This window comes from Octopus sinensis, linkage group LG18, assembly GCF_006345805.1.
Source record: "Octopus sinensis linkage group LG18, ASM634580v1, whole genome shotgun sequence".
Lineage (NCBI taxonomy): Eukaryota > Metazoa > Mollusca > Cephalopoda > Octopoda > Octopodidae > Octopus > Octopus sinensis.
In genome coordinates this window covers 34,504,455-34,519,623 of record NC_043014.1, presented here as the reverse complement: position 1 = coordinate 34,519,623, position 15,169 = coordinate 34,504,455, and the positions used below count along the sequence as shown (strand labels likewise).

Genomic DNA, 15,169 nt, shown 5'->3' with positions numbered 1-15,169 from the left:
TAACTACATATCTTATAAGGAGATTCAATCTGCACCTGCGATGCAAGACAATTATACAGTATCTCACCTGTGAAGTACAGGTGTTGGATAAGTCAAAACAATTGTAGTGGATTTCGATAAAGAATCTTGTGGATTCCATTTTCTGTCTCTGATCTATTTATCTTAATATTTAAAATCTGTTCTGTCTGTCTGTTTGTGCGTTTATAATTCGAGTATTATTCATCCGATCACGCTGAAATTTTAAACATGAATATATGAGAGAGTGGAGCATTCCGTAATCTAAGAAGATTTTCAAAATTGTTAGTTTCAAAGTGAGAATTGCTATTTTTGTAATCTTTTTGTCCTGTTTGTTCCACCATTAAAATCAACCAGTTGCTCAGACAGCCAGCACATACCATTACACTAGCAACAAGGGGCATACAGGATGATAGTCAGCCAAAACCGTCACTACGCTGTCTCTCTTATGACGTCCAATTCCACTTGAAGTGGTAGTATATATATTGTGTTAAGATTCGTTATCAATCAATTATCCTTATTAAGAAGAAACAGTCCAAAGTAATCACCACATACAATCACCAAACATCTCCACTACTTAACACCGTCCAAGTTAACCCTCTTCACCTTACATCTGAAATGAAAAACTACTAATTAAGCAAAAAAGAGAAATAAATGATTGCTATTAAAATGCGTAAAATTTGGGGGTTAATAATCTTTCTCTTTAGTTACAGTTTCTCATTCAAACTACATAATAGGTAAAATTGTCGGATTAAGACAGTATGGTGTTTTGAGGGAGATTTGGCTGCTATTTCTACCAAGTCTAGCTACCATGTAGAGGTCTCCCTCATTGGCTTACACATACATATATACATAAAATCGAAATAAAATACTTGAAGCAACAGGTGTCAAATACAAAAGCCAAGAGTGTCATGGGCCAAAATAATTTCCAACTTCTTGCCTAGTGTGAACCCAGAGCAATCTCTTATTTCTTACACTATTTCAGTATTACGCCTCTATTGTAATGTGAGATACTGTCCTATATATATATATATTCCTTATGCATACTAAAACCGAGTTACAGGTTTTGACGTATGGGGTATCAAAAGATTCAGTACTATTTCAGCTACAAATTAAACTTAACATCCATTCACATATTTGCATTTCAAAAATTTGACATAATCTTTTCCATAAATCAACTATCGTAAACATTTTTATACGATGATGTCACATTCTCTATAAGATATCAATCAACATGACACACACCTTCATTCACTCACTCTATCTCTCTTTCTCACCCTCTTTCTCTCTCACATACACACACACATGCATGCACGCATACACACGCACACACACACACACACACACACCCATTTCATATAGACGTACATACATCTTTCACTTTCTCTGTTCTTTTTGCTTTCTCATCTTTCAATTTCTGCTCTCTTCAAATAATTTTTTTACGATTACAACTGCTTACAAAAATAGGGATTAATGTATAATTTCTTTCTATGTTCAAAATTTTTTGTTTACAATATTGGAAAAAATATGCTACCAAAGAAAAGACGTAATCTCTCCAGAAACAAGTATAAAGCAAGGAGGATTGTAGAAAACCGAAGGCAAGAGTCTGAAGAGAGAAGCTAGATGAGATTTTCTCAAGATCAGCAAATGCATGTTGCAGCAGTTAATGCTGGTTCATTAATCAATATTTTACTGATTAGACAGAAGTCCAATAGAAAAGCTCTCAGAAACAGACTACGTACAAATTCGTTCTTCACAACTCTTGAATCTGTTCCATCCCATTCTTGTAAAAATGATAACTCTGCCCAAATTGGTGTGCTAAACACAAATTGTCATTTATGCAGAGCTTTAAAATTTTCAAATGAAACAAATGGTATGTGCTGCTCAGGTGGTCAGGTAACATTGCCAGCACTACCAGCTCCTCCTCAACCTCTTATGGATCTTCTAGAAGGCATTTCCATCCAGTCAAAGGATTTTCAGACAATACAACTCTGCAAATGACATCGTTTGATGCATCTAAGAAGGTAGATAAACATGAATTTACGACGACATCAAGGTTCAAGGGCAAGTCTATCACCTCATTGGTTCCCTGTTACCCACAAATGAACAACAACAGTTCCTCCAAATTTACTTTAAGAGTGATGTAGGACAACAAACCCGAAGGAGGTGTCAACATTTCAGATGATGGGTCATGTTAGACACAGTGCCAACTAGACAGCTTTTCAGTGCATTCAAAAATCACATAAACCCCCCACAGGTTAGGGCCTGAAATACTCCAAATGAATGCATAGCATGTTGCTTAGCCGAATTAGCCCATCATTTACTCTACAAATGTTTTGTTGTCAATGCTGCAATGTCATTTTAATCCCGAGCAATGCTGGGTATCTCTGCTAATATATATATATATATATATATATATATATATATATGTGGAGGCCCAGTGGTTAGGGCAGCGGACTCGCGGTCGTAGGATCGTGGTTTCGATTCCCAGACCGGGCGTTGTGAGTGTTTATTGAGCGTAAACACCTAAAGCTCCACAAGGCTCCCGCAGGGGGTGACGGCGATCCCTGCTGTACTCTTTCGCCACAACTTTCTCTCACTCTTTCTTCTGTTGGCCTGCCCGCTTAGCCAGTGGGGTGGCGTCCTTTGAAGGCTAAAACAATGCGAAGCGCATTGTGAACAGCGATGTGTAGCAACATCTGATAGCCTGGTCAGTGACGGTGACGGTGATATATATATATATATATATTATATATATTAGTATGTATATAATGATATTATATGTATGTATATATATGATGTATATATATATATATGTATGTATATATATGTATGTATATATATTGTATGTATATATATGTATGTATATATATATATATGTAGTATATATATATATGTATTATATATATATATATATATATATTATATATATGTATATATATGTGTAGATATATATATATATATATAGATGTATTATATATAGATATATATATATATATGATATATTATAGTATATATATATATGTATATATATATATATATGTATATATATATATATGTATTATATATATGTATATATTATATGTATGTATATATGTATGTATATATATATATATGTATATATATATATATGTATATATATATATATATGTATATATATATATGTATTATATATGTATATATATGTATATATTATATATCGTATATAAATATATGTATATATATATATGATATATATATGTATATATATGTATATATATATATGTATATATATATATATGTATATATATATGTATATATATATATATGTATATATATGTATATATATATATGTATATATATGTATATATATATATATATATATGTATATATATATATATATATATGTATATAATATATGGATATATATGTATATATATATATCTGTATATATATGTATGTATATGTTATATAGATATATATATATATATTATATGTATATATATGTAATATATGTATATAATATATATGTATATATATGTAATATATGTATATATATAATATTATATATATATATGTATATATATGTATATATATGTATATATATATATATATGTATATATATGTATATATATAATATATAAGTATATATATGTATATATATGTATATATATATATAAGTATATATATATAATATATATGTTATATATGTATATAGATATTATTAATTTATATTATATATATCTATATGTATATAATATATATATATATAATATATATAGATATATATATATATTACACACCACATACCACACACATATATACATTATATATTATATATATATATATATATATATATATATATATATATATATATAGCAAGAATAGGGGTTTAAAGAATCAAACAAGAAGGACTGTGAAGGCTAGGATGTAATTACGTGTTTTTTGAAATTTGAGGAATTACAATGGCGAAACTCTGAAGTGAGGGATTGTAATGTTTATTCCATTGGTTTAAACTTGTTTCATTATTAGCTTATAGTATGTATATTTGTAGATGTTCAATGTGCATGCACACATACACCAATATATGCAAACATGCATGTAATATATATATATATAGAGAGAGAGAGAAAGAGAGATTATGAGAGGTAATGGTGTCAATAAGACCCAAAGGTGTCAGGTAATGCTGAGTATGTGCTATGGACAGACTATAGTTAAGCTCCAGTGAGGGCGCGTGGCTTAGTGGTTAGGGCATTCGGCTCATGATCGTAAGGTTGTGAGTTCGATTCCCGGCGACGCGTTGTGTCCTTGAGCAAGATACTTTATTTCACGTTGCTCCAGTCCACTCAGCTGGCAAAAATGAGTTGTACTTGTATTTCAAATGGTCAGCCTTGTCACTCTCTGTGTCACGCTGATTATCCCCGAGAACTACGTTAAGGGTACACGTATCTGTGGAATGCTCAGCCATTTGCACGTTAATTTCACGAGCAAGCTGTTCCGTTGATCGTATCAGCTGGGACCCTCGTCGTCGTAACCGGCGGAGTCTTTATAAGTTAAGCTCCAGGAATCTTATATGTAAACCATTCTGCCTAAATAATGGGTCTACAGATGCAATATCCCTGCATATCTCACATCTAATTTCATTCCTCCACTTCTCTCTCTATTTCGTATCTTATCTAAAATAACTATTGCTTTACCATCTTCTCACACCATCTCTGATGAAGGGATATATAAAATATCCCGGAAACAGCTGTAAGACCTTCTATTTACAAATGTTCTAAAATCTTTCACAGCTTTGGTTTTTTATCTCATTCTGAAAATTTATATATACAAACAAAGTACAAACAAAATCTGTGTTTTTTTTTGTGTCTAACTGCTGGGAGGGAAAAGGAAGTGACCTTTGCTTTCAGGGTTCCTGTGCCGGTGGTACATAAAAGGCACCATCCGAACGTGCCGATGCCGGCGCCGCCTTGGCTGGCTTCCGTGCTGGTGGCACGTTAAAAGCACCGACCGATTGTAGCCGATATCGGACTCCCCTGGCACCTGTGCAGGTGGCACGTAAAAATCACCCACTACACTCGCGGAGTGGTTGGCGTTAGGAAGGGCATCCAGCTGTAGAAACACTGCCAGATCAGACTGGAGCCTGGTGCAGCCTCCTGGCTTCCCAGACACCGGTCGAACCGTCCAACCCGTGCTAGCACGGAAAAAGGATGTTAAACGATGATGATGATGATGATGATGATGATATATATATATATATATATATATTATATATATAATATATATATATACACACACACACACTGTGGTTTCAATTTCATTTCTTACTGTGTGGCACATTAGGCAGGTCTTCGACTGTAGATCCAGGCCCAATCAATGCCTTGTGACTCAGTTTGGTTGACAGAAGCTAAAAGTAGTCCCTTATATATGCATATATGTATGCATGTATTTAATATGTTTGTATCTTGTAATCTTGACATCACTGGAGAGTTATAAATAATCGTCAGCATCATGCAATGTTCCTTATTTTCACTCTATTGGGTAAACATGTCCAGCCGTGTCTAGAAATATTAAGTCGTTTGGAAACAGAAGATAGGCACCAGGAAGCACATCTGGCTATAGGACATCTGCCTTAGTGAATTCCCTCTGACCTATGCAAGAATAATGATTATGATATGCACACATAGATACAGGTACCCTACATAACAGATATCAGCAGAACTACATCTTATGTAATAGATATTATTAGAACTATGAAAGAGTTGAACATAATTGTAACCAATATACCAGCTGGAAAAAAAAAAGTGGTGAGTAAAGGAATGTGGAATTTGCAAGGGCATGTACCAGTGTACCAAATTAACTGATAATGGTCCAGTAGTGCTGGTAAAATATAGCAGCAGGCTTACTTATAACATTAGACATCTGTTAAATTTTCCTTTCTTCTCTTCTGCTGTGATTTCAACATCAATATCTTTCACTTATATTCTCTCAGTAAAACCTAATAAAATTCTGAAACCCTTTGTTTAAGGTAGGTCTCTCTCTCTCTCTCTCTCTCTCTCTCTCTCTCTCTCTCTCTCTCTCTCTCTCTCTCTCTCTCTCTCTCTCTCTCTCTCTCCCTCCCTCCCCCTCTCTCTTTCTCTCCCCCTCCTCCCTCTCTTTCTTTTCTCCCCCCTCACTCTCTCTCTCTCTCTTCTCTCCCCCTCCCTCCCTCTCTCTCTTTCTCTCCATCCTCCTCCCTCTCTCTCTTTTCTCTCCCCCTCACTCTCTCTCTTTCTCTCTCCCCCTCCCCCTCTCTCTATCTCTCTTTCTCTTATTTGTGCACTAAATTACACTCATCCTAAGACAAAATACATCGCACACCACACACAGATATGTAAAACCTTTATCAAAATTACTTGATACAGTCACACTATATATGTGTCCCTTGGCACATTACTCTTAACTTAATCTTTGCTCAGTTCACTTCATCTTTTCCACAGCAACCACAAACTGGATGTGTCTTTCCACCCAAACAGATCGACTTCCAGCTGTTCTTTCAGTTTATGACATGCATTCAGTTATGACGGCTTTTGATTTTCCATGAGCAAGCAAGGCACAAATTTTGCTGCAACTCTTTTAATTCGCAATTCCTCATGCAAAATTCGTTGATAGGAGCTCCAGGACACACCAGTCATATCAACAAGTTCGTCAATTGTTTGGTGATGGTCCTCCAAGATCAGTTCGTGAATTTTCATGATGTTTTCGTTTGTTTGGGAGGTCGACGGATGCCCTGAACAAGGTTAGTCTTCAAGCGACAAGTGACCATTCCTAAAGTATGGAAACCACTCGTTAACTTGTGTTTTGCTCATGACAGCTTCATTGTAAGCTGTTTGAAGCATGACAACTGTTTCAGTCACCATTTTCCCAGCAGAAAACAGAATTTCATGGAAGCACACTGTTCCTTCATTTCAACCATCACAAAAATCGATGAACAGGGGAGAAGCACTGCAAAACAAAGGTGCATCACTAGAGGAGTGAAGTATGAAATGCACACGTAAGTTTCATTGGTTTCCTGTAATTTGATCAAGTTGGTGCCAGTGTTCAGAGCATGGATATTGTTTTGTATTTGTTTTTCTGCAAAAACAGCGTATTGGTGATGACAAGGTTATAAGAAACACAGTTGGGTAAAAGTATGCTATTGGCATTTCTATTCCCAACTCTATGACTGCCTATAATTTTATCCCATGCAATATCATTTGATCAAACTCAAAGAAGGAAAAGGTGATCAGCAGATATTTTTCTAATGATCTGGTCAAGCACATTGCAGAATCTACCTTTCTTTATACCATTTACAACAAACACTAGCACCTGCAGATGAACTAATGTTGCGACTTCATTCCACCAAGATTTATATGCAATGACATAATTCACAGGTTGAAGCCATGGAGCATTTCCACAATATAGAATATTGTGGATAGCAAACCTAACATTTACATAACTACATATATATATATAATGCATAAATGGCAATTTCTGTCTGTCTGTTACCATCTTAGTGTTTAAACCAACAAAACAATATTCACGAAACTTTGCACACATGTTACACTAACATCCAGTTCAATAATAAGTTAATTGGATTTCAATAAAAATCTATAATGTTCCCCCGCCCCAGGGCGCTGGGAAAATTATATGTTAAAATGAGATGGTTGCAAAAAGTATTTGTCAGAGAGAAAGGAAGGAGAAAAGTAAGGGTGATTTATATCAGTGAAGGTGAGAACAGTGGTGGCAATGGGATGTTAACATTAATACAGCTGTCATATGTATGCGACGCTGCATACATACTTTCATAAATACATGGATATAACACACACACACACAGAAAGGTGAGTGTGAGGAATACGTAGCTTTAAGGTAACTTTTCTGCTGTCCATCACAAAGAAACATTCACACACACACATATACATATATATACATATGTACATAGATACATACATATGTCTACACCATTTTAAACTAGTGATTACCTGTGTGTACGTTTGTAAATTTGTGTTGTTTGCTTGTGTTTGTGTGTGATGTCCTATAACTGTCTGTCTCTCTACCTTTGTAGGGTTTTCCCTGGTGCTGTCACATATTGTGAGATTTTAAAATTACATCAAAATTTTCAAATTTGGTATATTGAAATAATTTTCCACATTAAATCCAATTTTGTTATTTATTTCTTCCTAACATCCAGTTCAATTATAGTTGAATTGGATTTCAATAAAAATTTATAATGGGTGTCCTTGGGAAGGGGACTGTTTCACATGTTTACTATAAGCTACAACATGCAACAATGCCAGCTACAATACATGGACTACTTGTCAATGTATTTGTAAATCTATCTATTTATCTAATTTATTTTACTCAGAAGCGTATTAATTTGTTAAAATAATATAGGGACATTCCTCATTCACCCACTAATCATATTAATAGTTTGTAATACCTATTTTTAGCAATAAACTATTATCATAAATGTTAACAAAATATTTGATGGCTTAATTTCACTTAACTGATTCTAAAATTTATCAATTGATATAGGATTGGCGATAGGAATGAGAGGAGAGCAGAACTAAAACAGGAACTGAACAGGGAATGGGATAGGACATGAAACAGGGTAATGGGAATAGGAATTAGAAATAACCCCTGCTTTTCCGGGTATTACTGGGTAATTCAGCTGTAATTAAACTACCAAATAAATTCATATATATATATATATATATATATATATGAGTTATGTTTAAAATCAAAGTTTAGATAAGAGACTTTAAAATGTAGAATTCCAACCTTGTTTTGGGTGTGTCCCTAGTAGTGTGCCTTGAGAGCACATCTTCCATGGTACTCCACTTTAGTCACATATATATTGTTGTTGTTGTTGTTATTGTTGTTTTGTTATTATTATTGTTTAAAATGGTTTGATTGGGCTCAATGTGACCAAGATTCACAGGCCTCTAACAGAAACACATCTCTTTCAGGCTTAGATTAATGTGCATGTGTGTGTGTGTGTGTATGTGCGTGTGTGGGTGTGTATGTGTGTGTGTGCCACAGAATCTTGGAAACTGGTTTTATGAGCCTGTGGACTAAACAGAACAGGAGACACATGGGATGGAAGAAGTCACAGGTGTGTGACGAAAGATTTCCAGACAATGAAAATATATAATAATAAATGAGTGAAGAATGAATATATAGTGCATGTGTTTATTTGGCAAGAAAAAAATGGCCTTCCCGAAAAGTGCTTGCACACCAGGAAAAAATTTCTTCTCAAAAAAGGTTAGTAACATCCTCATAAAAGAATTCATAACATATTTTGTTAAGATCACCTTTACACTTCAAAAATTCTATTAAGTAATCCTCATAGATTTTAATACACACACACACACACATACATACACACACACATATAGTGTGTGTGTAAATGTGTATGCAATCATATCAATTAACGAATGACAAAAGAACAGGAGTCATGAATATGCCCTTGGCAGTGACCATGATATTATGTATTGTAATTAATTCAAAAAAGTATTTCTATTTTACTTACATTTTATATAAATGACGTATTTAGCCGTGGGGAAAAAGAATTGGTGAGAGAAAAAGAGACAAAGATGGAAAACTGTAGACTGAATGATACACAAAGGGGGGGAAAGGGAGGAATGACTTAGAGAGTGGAAGTAAGAAAGGAATAAAGGTATGTGGACTTATAGACTGAATAAGGATGATCCGGGTTAGAGGAGAATATAAACAGAATATAGGCGCAGGAGTGGCTGTGTGGTAAGTAGCTTGCTTACCAACCACATGGTTCCGGGTTCAGTCCCAAGTGTCTTCTACTATAGCCTCAGGCCGACCAAAGCCTTGTGAGTGGATTTGGTAGATGGAAACTGAAAGAAGCCTGTCGTATATATGTATATATATATGTGTGTGTGTGTGTGTGTGTTTGTGTCTGTGTTTGTCCCCCCAACATCGCTTGATAACTGATGCTGGTGTGTTTACATCCCCGTAACTTAGCGATTCGGCAAAAGAGACCGATAGAATAAGTACTAGGCGTACAAAGAATAAGTCCTGGGGTCGATGTGCTCGACTAAAGGCGGTGCTCCAGCATGGCCACAGTCAAATGACCGAAACAAGTAAAAGAGTAAAGATTGATACCAATGTTGTGCCTTATTATAAATAACATTTCTATGAATATTACAAGTTTGATTTATATGTACATATAATAATAATAATAATAATAATAATAATTAATTCTTTTATTGGCCACAAGGGCTCACAAAAATTAATTATAACATAAAGGGACAAAACACAGGACGAAAGTTACAAAGGGTTTTGTCTGTTTGAAAATTCATGTAAAAAACAGTATAACAACGAAAATTTTTTAGAATGAAAAAACTCCCAATAGGGGAGGTGCTTTGAAAGGTTCCTGGTGGAAAAACCTATAAAAGCCACGGGAGTCTGGTCAAAAGGCGGGTAGAGAGCCCCTTTTTCCTTTTGTAATATCTTTTTCTTACAGGTGTATCCTCATAATAATAATAATAATAATGAAATTATTGTATACAGTGCTCAGGTACACCACAACTTGTCAAAAGTGTGTATAAAGCTTATGCAGTAATGTACAAATGTCTGGAAAGTGAACGTTGTATAATATGTGTTTGTTATATCACGTGTTTGTTGATTATTTTATCTGTAAGCCAGGATTGTCAAACTTCTTGAATTATAGCATTTTGTGGGAATTTCATGCATTCACATATTTCACTAAAACTTTATGAATTTTAGAAATTCTTCCTTTTTTGTGATATTTGATCATATTTCAGTGATCCCTTTGCAGAGAACAACTTGCATTCTATAATTAATGATTCAGACTGTCTTTCAAATTCATTCCAAGGATATAATGTATAACCAACCAAATTGCATTGTTAAGTACATAATATTGGTTTCAAATTTCGGCACAAGGCCAGCAATTTAGGAGGACAGGGTAAATCAATTACAGTGACCCCTATGCTCAACTGGTTCTTATTTCCTTGAGCCTGAAAGAATGAAAGACAAAGTCAGCCTCTGTGGAATTTGAACTCAGAATGTAAAGACAAATGAAATGCTGCTAAACATTTTACCTGACATGGAAACAATTTTGTGAGCTGACCACCTTTGTTAAGTATGTAATATAACTTCTTTTGCTTGGACAAGACATAAGGAATATATGTGGTTTAAATGTTAGAAGATCCAGAAACATTGATTGATCAGTTTAATTTTCTTGAGAAAACTGTTAAGTGAAAAGCATCCAGCCATAGAAACCATGCCACAACAGACAATTGGAGTCTGGACAGTTCTCAGCTGGCCAGCTCTATGCCAGACCATCTAACCCATGCCAGCATGGAAAGCAGATGTTAAATAATGACGACAACGATGACAACGACGACGACAATGATGATGATGGTGGTGGTGGTGGTGGTGGTGGTGATGATGATGGTGATGATGATAATGATGATGATATGATGGTGGTGATGACGACTATGATGATGACGACGACGACGACGACGATGATGATGATGATGGTGGTGGTGGTGATGATGATGATGATGATGATGGTGATGATGACGATGGTGATGATGACGACGACGACGACGATGACGACAACGACGACGATGATGAGGATGATGATGATAAAGAGTACAAAACAAAAGAGCAGTTGGAAAAGTTTTTATTGCTTTTGTGATATTGAATACTGAGAAGAAATGTTGAGAAAATGTCAAAATGATGGTTGAGCCTAGAAGTGACAATTAATATGGTTCTACTTTTTAATGCCCTCCAAGGTTTTTTTCTTTCTTCATACTCTATAGTAATGCTTAGACCCCAGGTTTATTTATTTAAAAGCACTTTTCAAATACAACATTAAAGATATATTTACTATTTCATCAGGCTGTTCTGCCATTTTTTTCTCAATTTCACATATTTTGTCTTTTAAAAAAAAAAGACAATGAATCACATTCTTTCCTTGAGAAACTGCAGGACAGATTTAAGAAGTCAGCATTTTAAACAAAATGTCTCACCTGAAATAAAATAGTGTACATAATAAGACGTGAAGGCACATGGCTCAGTGGTTAGAGCGTCGAGCTTATGATTGTGAGGTTGTGAGTTCGAATCCCGGACCGGGCTGCGTGTTGTGTTCTTGAGCAAGACACTTTATTTCACGTTGCTCCAGTTCACTCAGCTGTAGAAATGAGTTGCGACATCACTGGTGCCAAGCTGTATCTGCTGTTGCCTCTCCCTTGGATAACACTGGTGGTGTGGAGAGGGGAGGCCGGTATGCATGGGTGACTGCTAGTCTTCCATAAACAACTTTGCCTGGACTTGTGCCTGGGAAGGTAACTTGTGCAAACCCACGGTCAGTCATGACCGAAGGGAGTTTCAACATAATAAGACAGTTGTGCAGATGTTTTTTAAGGATTATAACTTAATCCACCATGAACATATTATTCAATGAAGGTAATATTGACTTGAGTAAATGGAAATTTTAAAAAGCTATTTATACTTCTTACATGTATAAAGTGTTTTAAACACTTTACAGTGTTTTAAAGCACTACTTAAGAGTGAATTTTTAAATAATATGCAATTTATATACTTCCTAGAAAAAGTGAAAGTTCAGTCCCTACTTCCCTTTTTTGAAATAGTGATTTTCGTTTTTCATTTTTCATTTTTTTTTTACTTGTTTTTGTTTAGTAAGTGAATTTGAAAATCTTTGCAATAAGTTTATACACTATGAAATGCTACCATATAACATAATTATTTACTTTGTTTGGGATGAAGTTTTAGTTTCTACATGTGTAACAATGCAAAAGTGACATCTACTATGAATCTTTGTGATATCAATGATATATTATGAGAGGAATGATCTAATATGCTATTATTTACAATCCTTGTCATTGAAAGACAGCAGGAAAATAAGTATCTCTCTAGAGTTGTAGAGATCTTACTCTAATGCTACTGAAGTTGTAGAGGTGTAAAGAGCATGCAATGTGAGGTGACAAGAATGGCTCCTTAGTACATCACACAGCCCTTACAAAATATATAAATTGAATAATACATATAAGTGCCAGAGGGTAAAAGAGAGACACAACTGCATAGAATGATTAAGGGGAGGTTTATTGATATGTTAACATGTGTGTTTGTGTGTGCATCATGTATACAGGATAATAGACAGGCTGTCATGAGAACAAAATGTATGTGAGTGTGTAAGCATAGATGTATGCGTGTGTTAAGTACATTTAAGAAGGGTAATGAAGAGGAAGATAGCGAAAGAGTCTATAGCCATCAAAGTGAGAAGTTCATAGACACAAGGATGAGAATACCAGTTCGTAGTCAATTGTACACAGCAGTTGAAATACTGTATCAAGGTGTCGTGGCCATGATGTGGAGCCAGTTACAGGTACATGATGTATGTGAAGTTGTGGCTGTGATGCTGAATGTGGCTGCTGTGGTGTTGTCACTGGAATTGGCTGTGTCTTGTGTGGTCAGGGCTAGATCCTAAACGGTCTTGAACCAAAGAATATAATGAGGAAAAAGCTAGGTTTTTATAGGGAGCAGTAGGCTCGAAAAGGGTTCAAAAAAGCTTGTTCACATGATGCTATCTAACGTTTCTGACTGGCTATCTGCGGTCAGTTGGCACAACAGAGGAGGAGACAAATTGCACCAATTCAAACCAATCAGAGTAGTGGATACAATGGGATAGAAACAGTGGCCGAAGGCCAGTTGGTGCCTGCTACATTCGAATGCACATATATATAGAGTCTACACTATAGAGGTTTTAGTCTTGTGGAAATTTGATTAAATGTATGTTGAATAATTAGTAGGGCTGATTTTGGCTGCCTGTTGTGACCCATATTAAAACCAAGTTCATTTAATATCTTTGATGAAACCATTTATTTACATCAGGGGTTTTCAACTTGGGGCCATATAAGATTTTGTTAAAAATTATGTGCAATAAATGGGTTATATTTCTACAATGCATAAAATATTTTAACAATTCTTTTATATAATTCCAGATAATATTTAATTATAAACATATAATAGGATCTTTTAGATATCAAATGGTTATGAGGGTCCAGTTGAGTAAAACAGGAATCAGAGGGGTCCATAAGTAGAAAATTGTTGAGAACCATTGATTTACATTAAATATAAAGAAGTTTTTGCCAAGATTGAACTGTATGTCAGAAGTATCTAGATAAGCGTTTATCACTAGAGATATGACTACTAGTAACGGTAGCTATATCTTCATGTTGTGAGAGCTTGGAAAATTCTGTGCTCATTGTAAACAGATGATTCTTTTTAACACAGAGTCACCACCAAGGATCCCATCTTCTCACAGATCTCTATTGCCCCCTCTCTACTCGCTGGCTTGATGGTACACATCTCAATTTATAGCCATGTCTTGGAAGGAAACTCATGGAAAATTTTATTGATCATACAATTACAGATGAAATAATATTGGTTAGAATTCAGGGCATGTCACCTAGTACACTGTGACATATTTCTCATTACTGAGCCGACACAGTTTCGAATCTCAGCTCCTTAGAAAGCTCAATCAATTTAAGTAAGCTTAGCAAAATCTTCAATATCATTGCTTCAAGTAGATGACACATAGTCTTTACTCATTAGAGTAACACCAGAAGACAATGAATAAAGCATAAGAGCCAATCAGAAACATGCTTGGGCATGCAAAGGAAACAACAATGGAAAAAAACAGCAGAATACTTAGTTTATTGTATTATAGTATTGGACACGAAAACATTAAATGGTATCAAAAGTGTTATAACGTAAATGAATAAAGTTGGTCCAATCCTTTATGGTTGTGCAACATCTGCATGTCCTGCTATGACAACAGTTGGTGTTAGCAAACATGCAAGCAGATCTGAATAAATTAACATAATGTGATTTATTCAGTTATAAAATGCAGCTCTGATTCTCAATAACAAACTCTTAGTAAAGACATATCTCTCGTGTATAATGCATAGTACAGGGTGGACAAAAATGATCTGACACATTTGGAGGTTTAATAAAAGCACAAAATAAGCATTCTGCTATAGCCTTCAGCTGACCAAAGCCATGTCAATGGATTTGGTTGACAGAAACTGAAAGAAGTGTGTCCTATATATATACGTTCCCATAGCTTAGC

General features: G+C 35.0%; 1 long non-coding RNA gene across 1 annotated transcript; it reads right to left on the bottom strand.

Annotated features, from left to right (window-relative positions):
• Nucleotides 1-5,634: 5,634 nt before the first annotated feature.
• LOC118766978 lies at nucleotides 5,635-14,502 on the bottom strand. The gene is made up of 3 exons (XR_005002897.1): nucleotides 14,403-14,502; nucleotides 8,058-8,072; nucleotides 5,635-5,645 (listed from the first exon to the last, which is right to left on the bottom strand). It is a non-coding gene; the product is annotated as an uncharacterized LOC118766978 (long non-coding RNA).
• Between the last annotated feature and the right edge of the window lie 667 nt (nucleotides 14,503-15,169).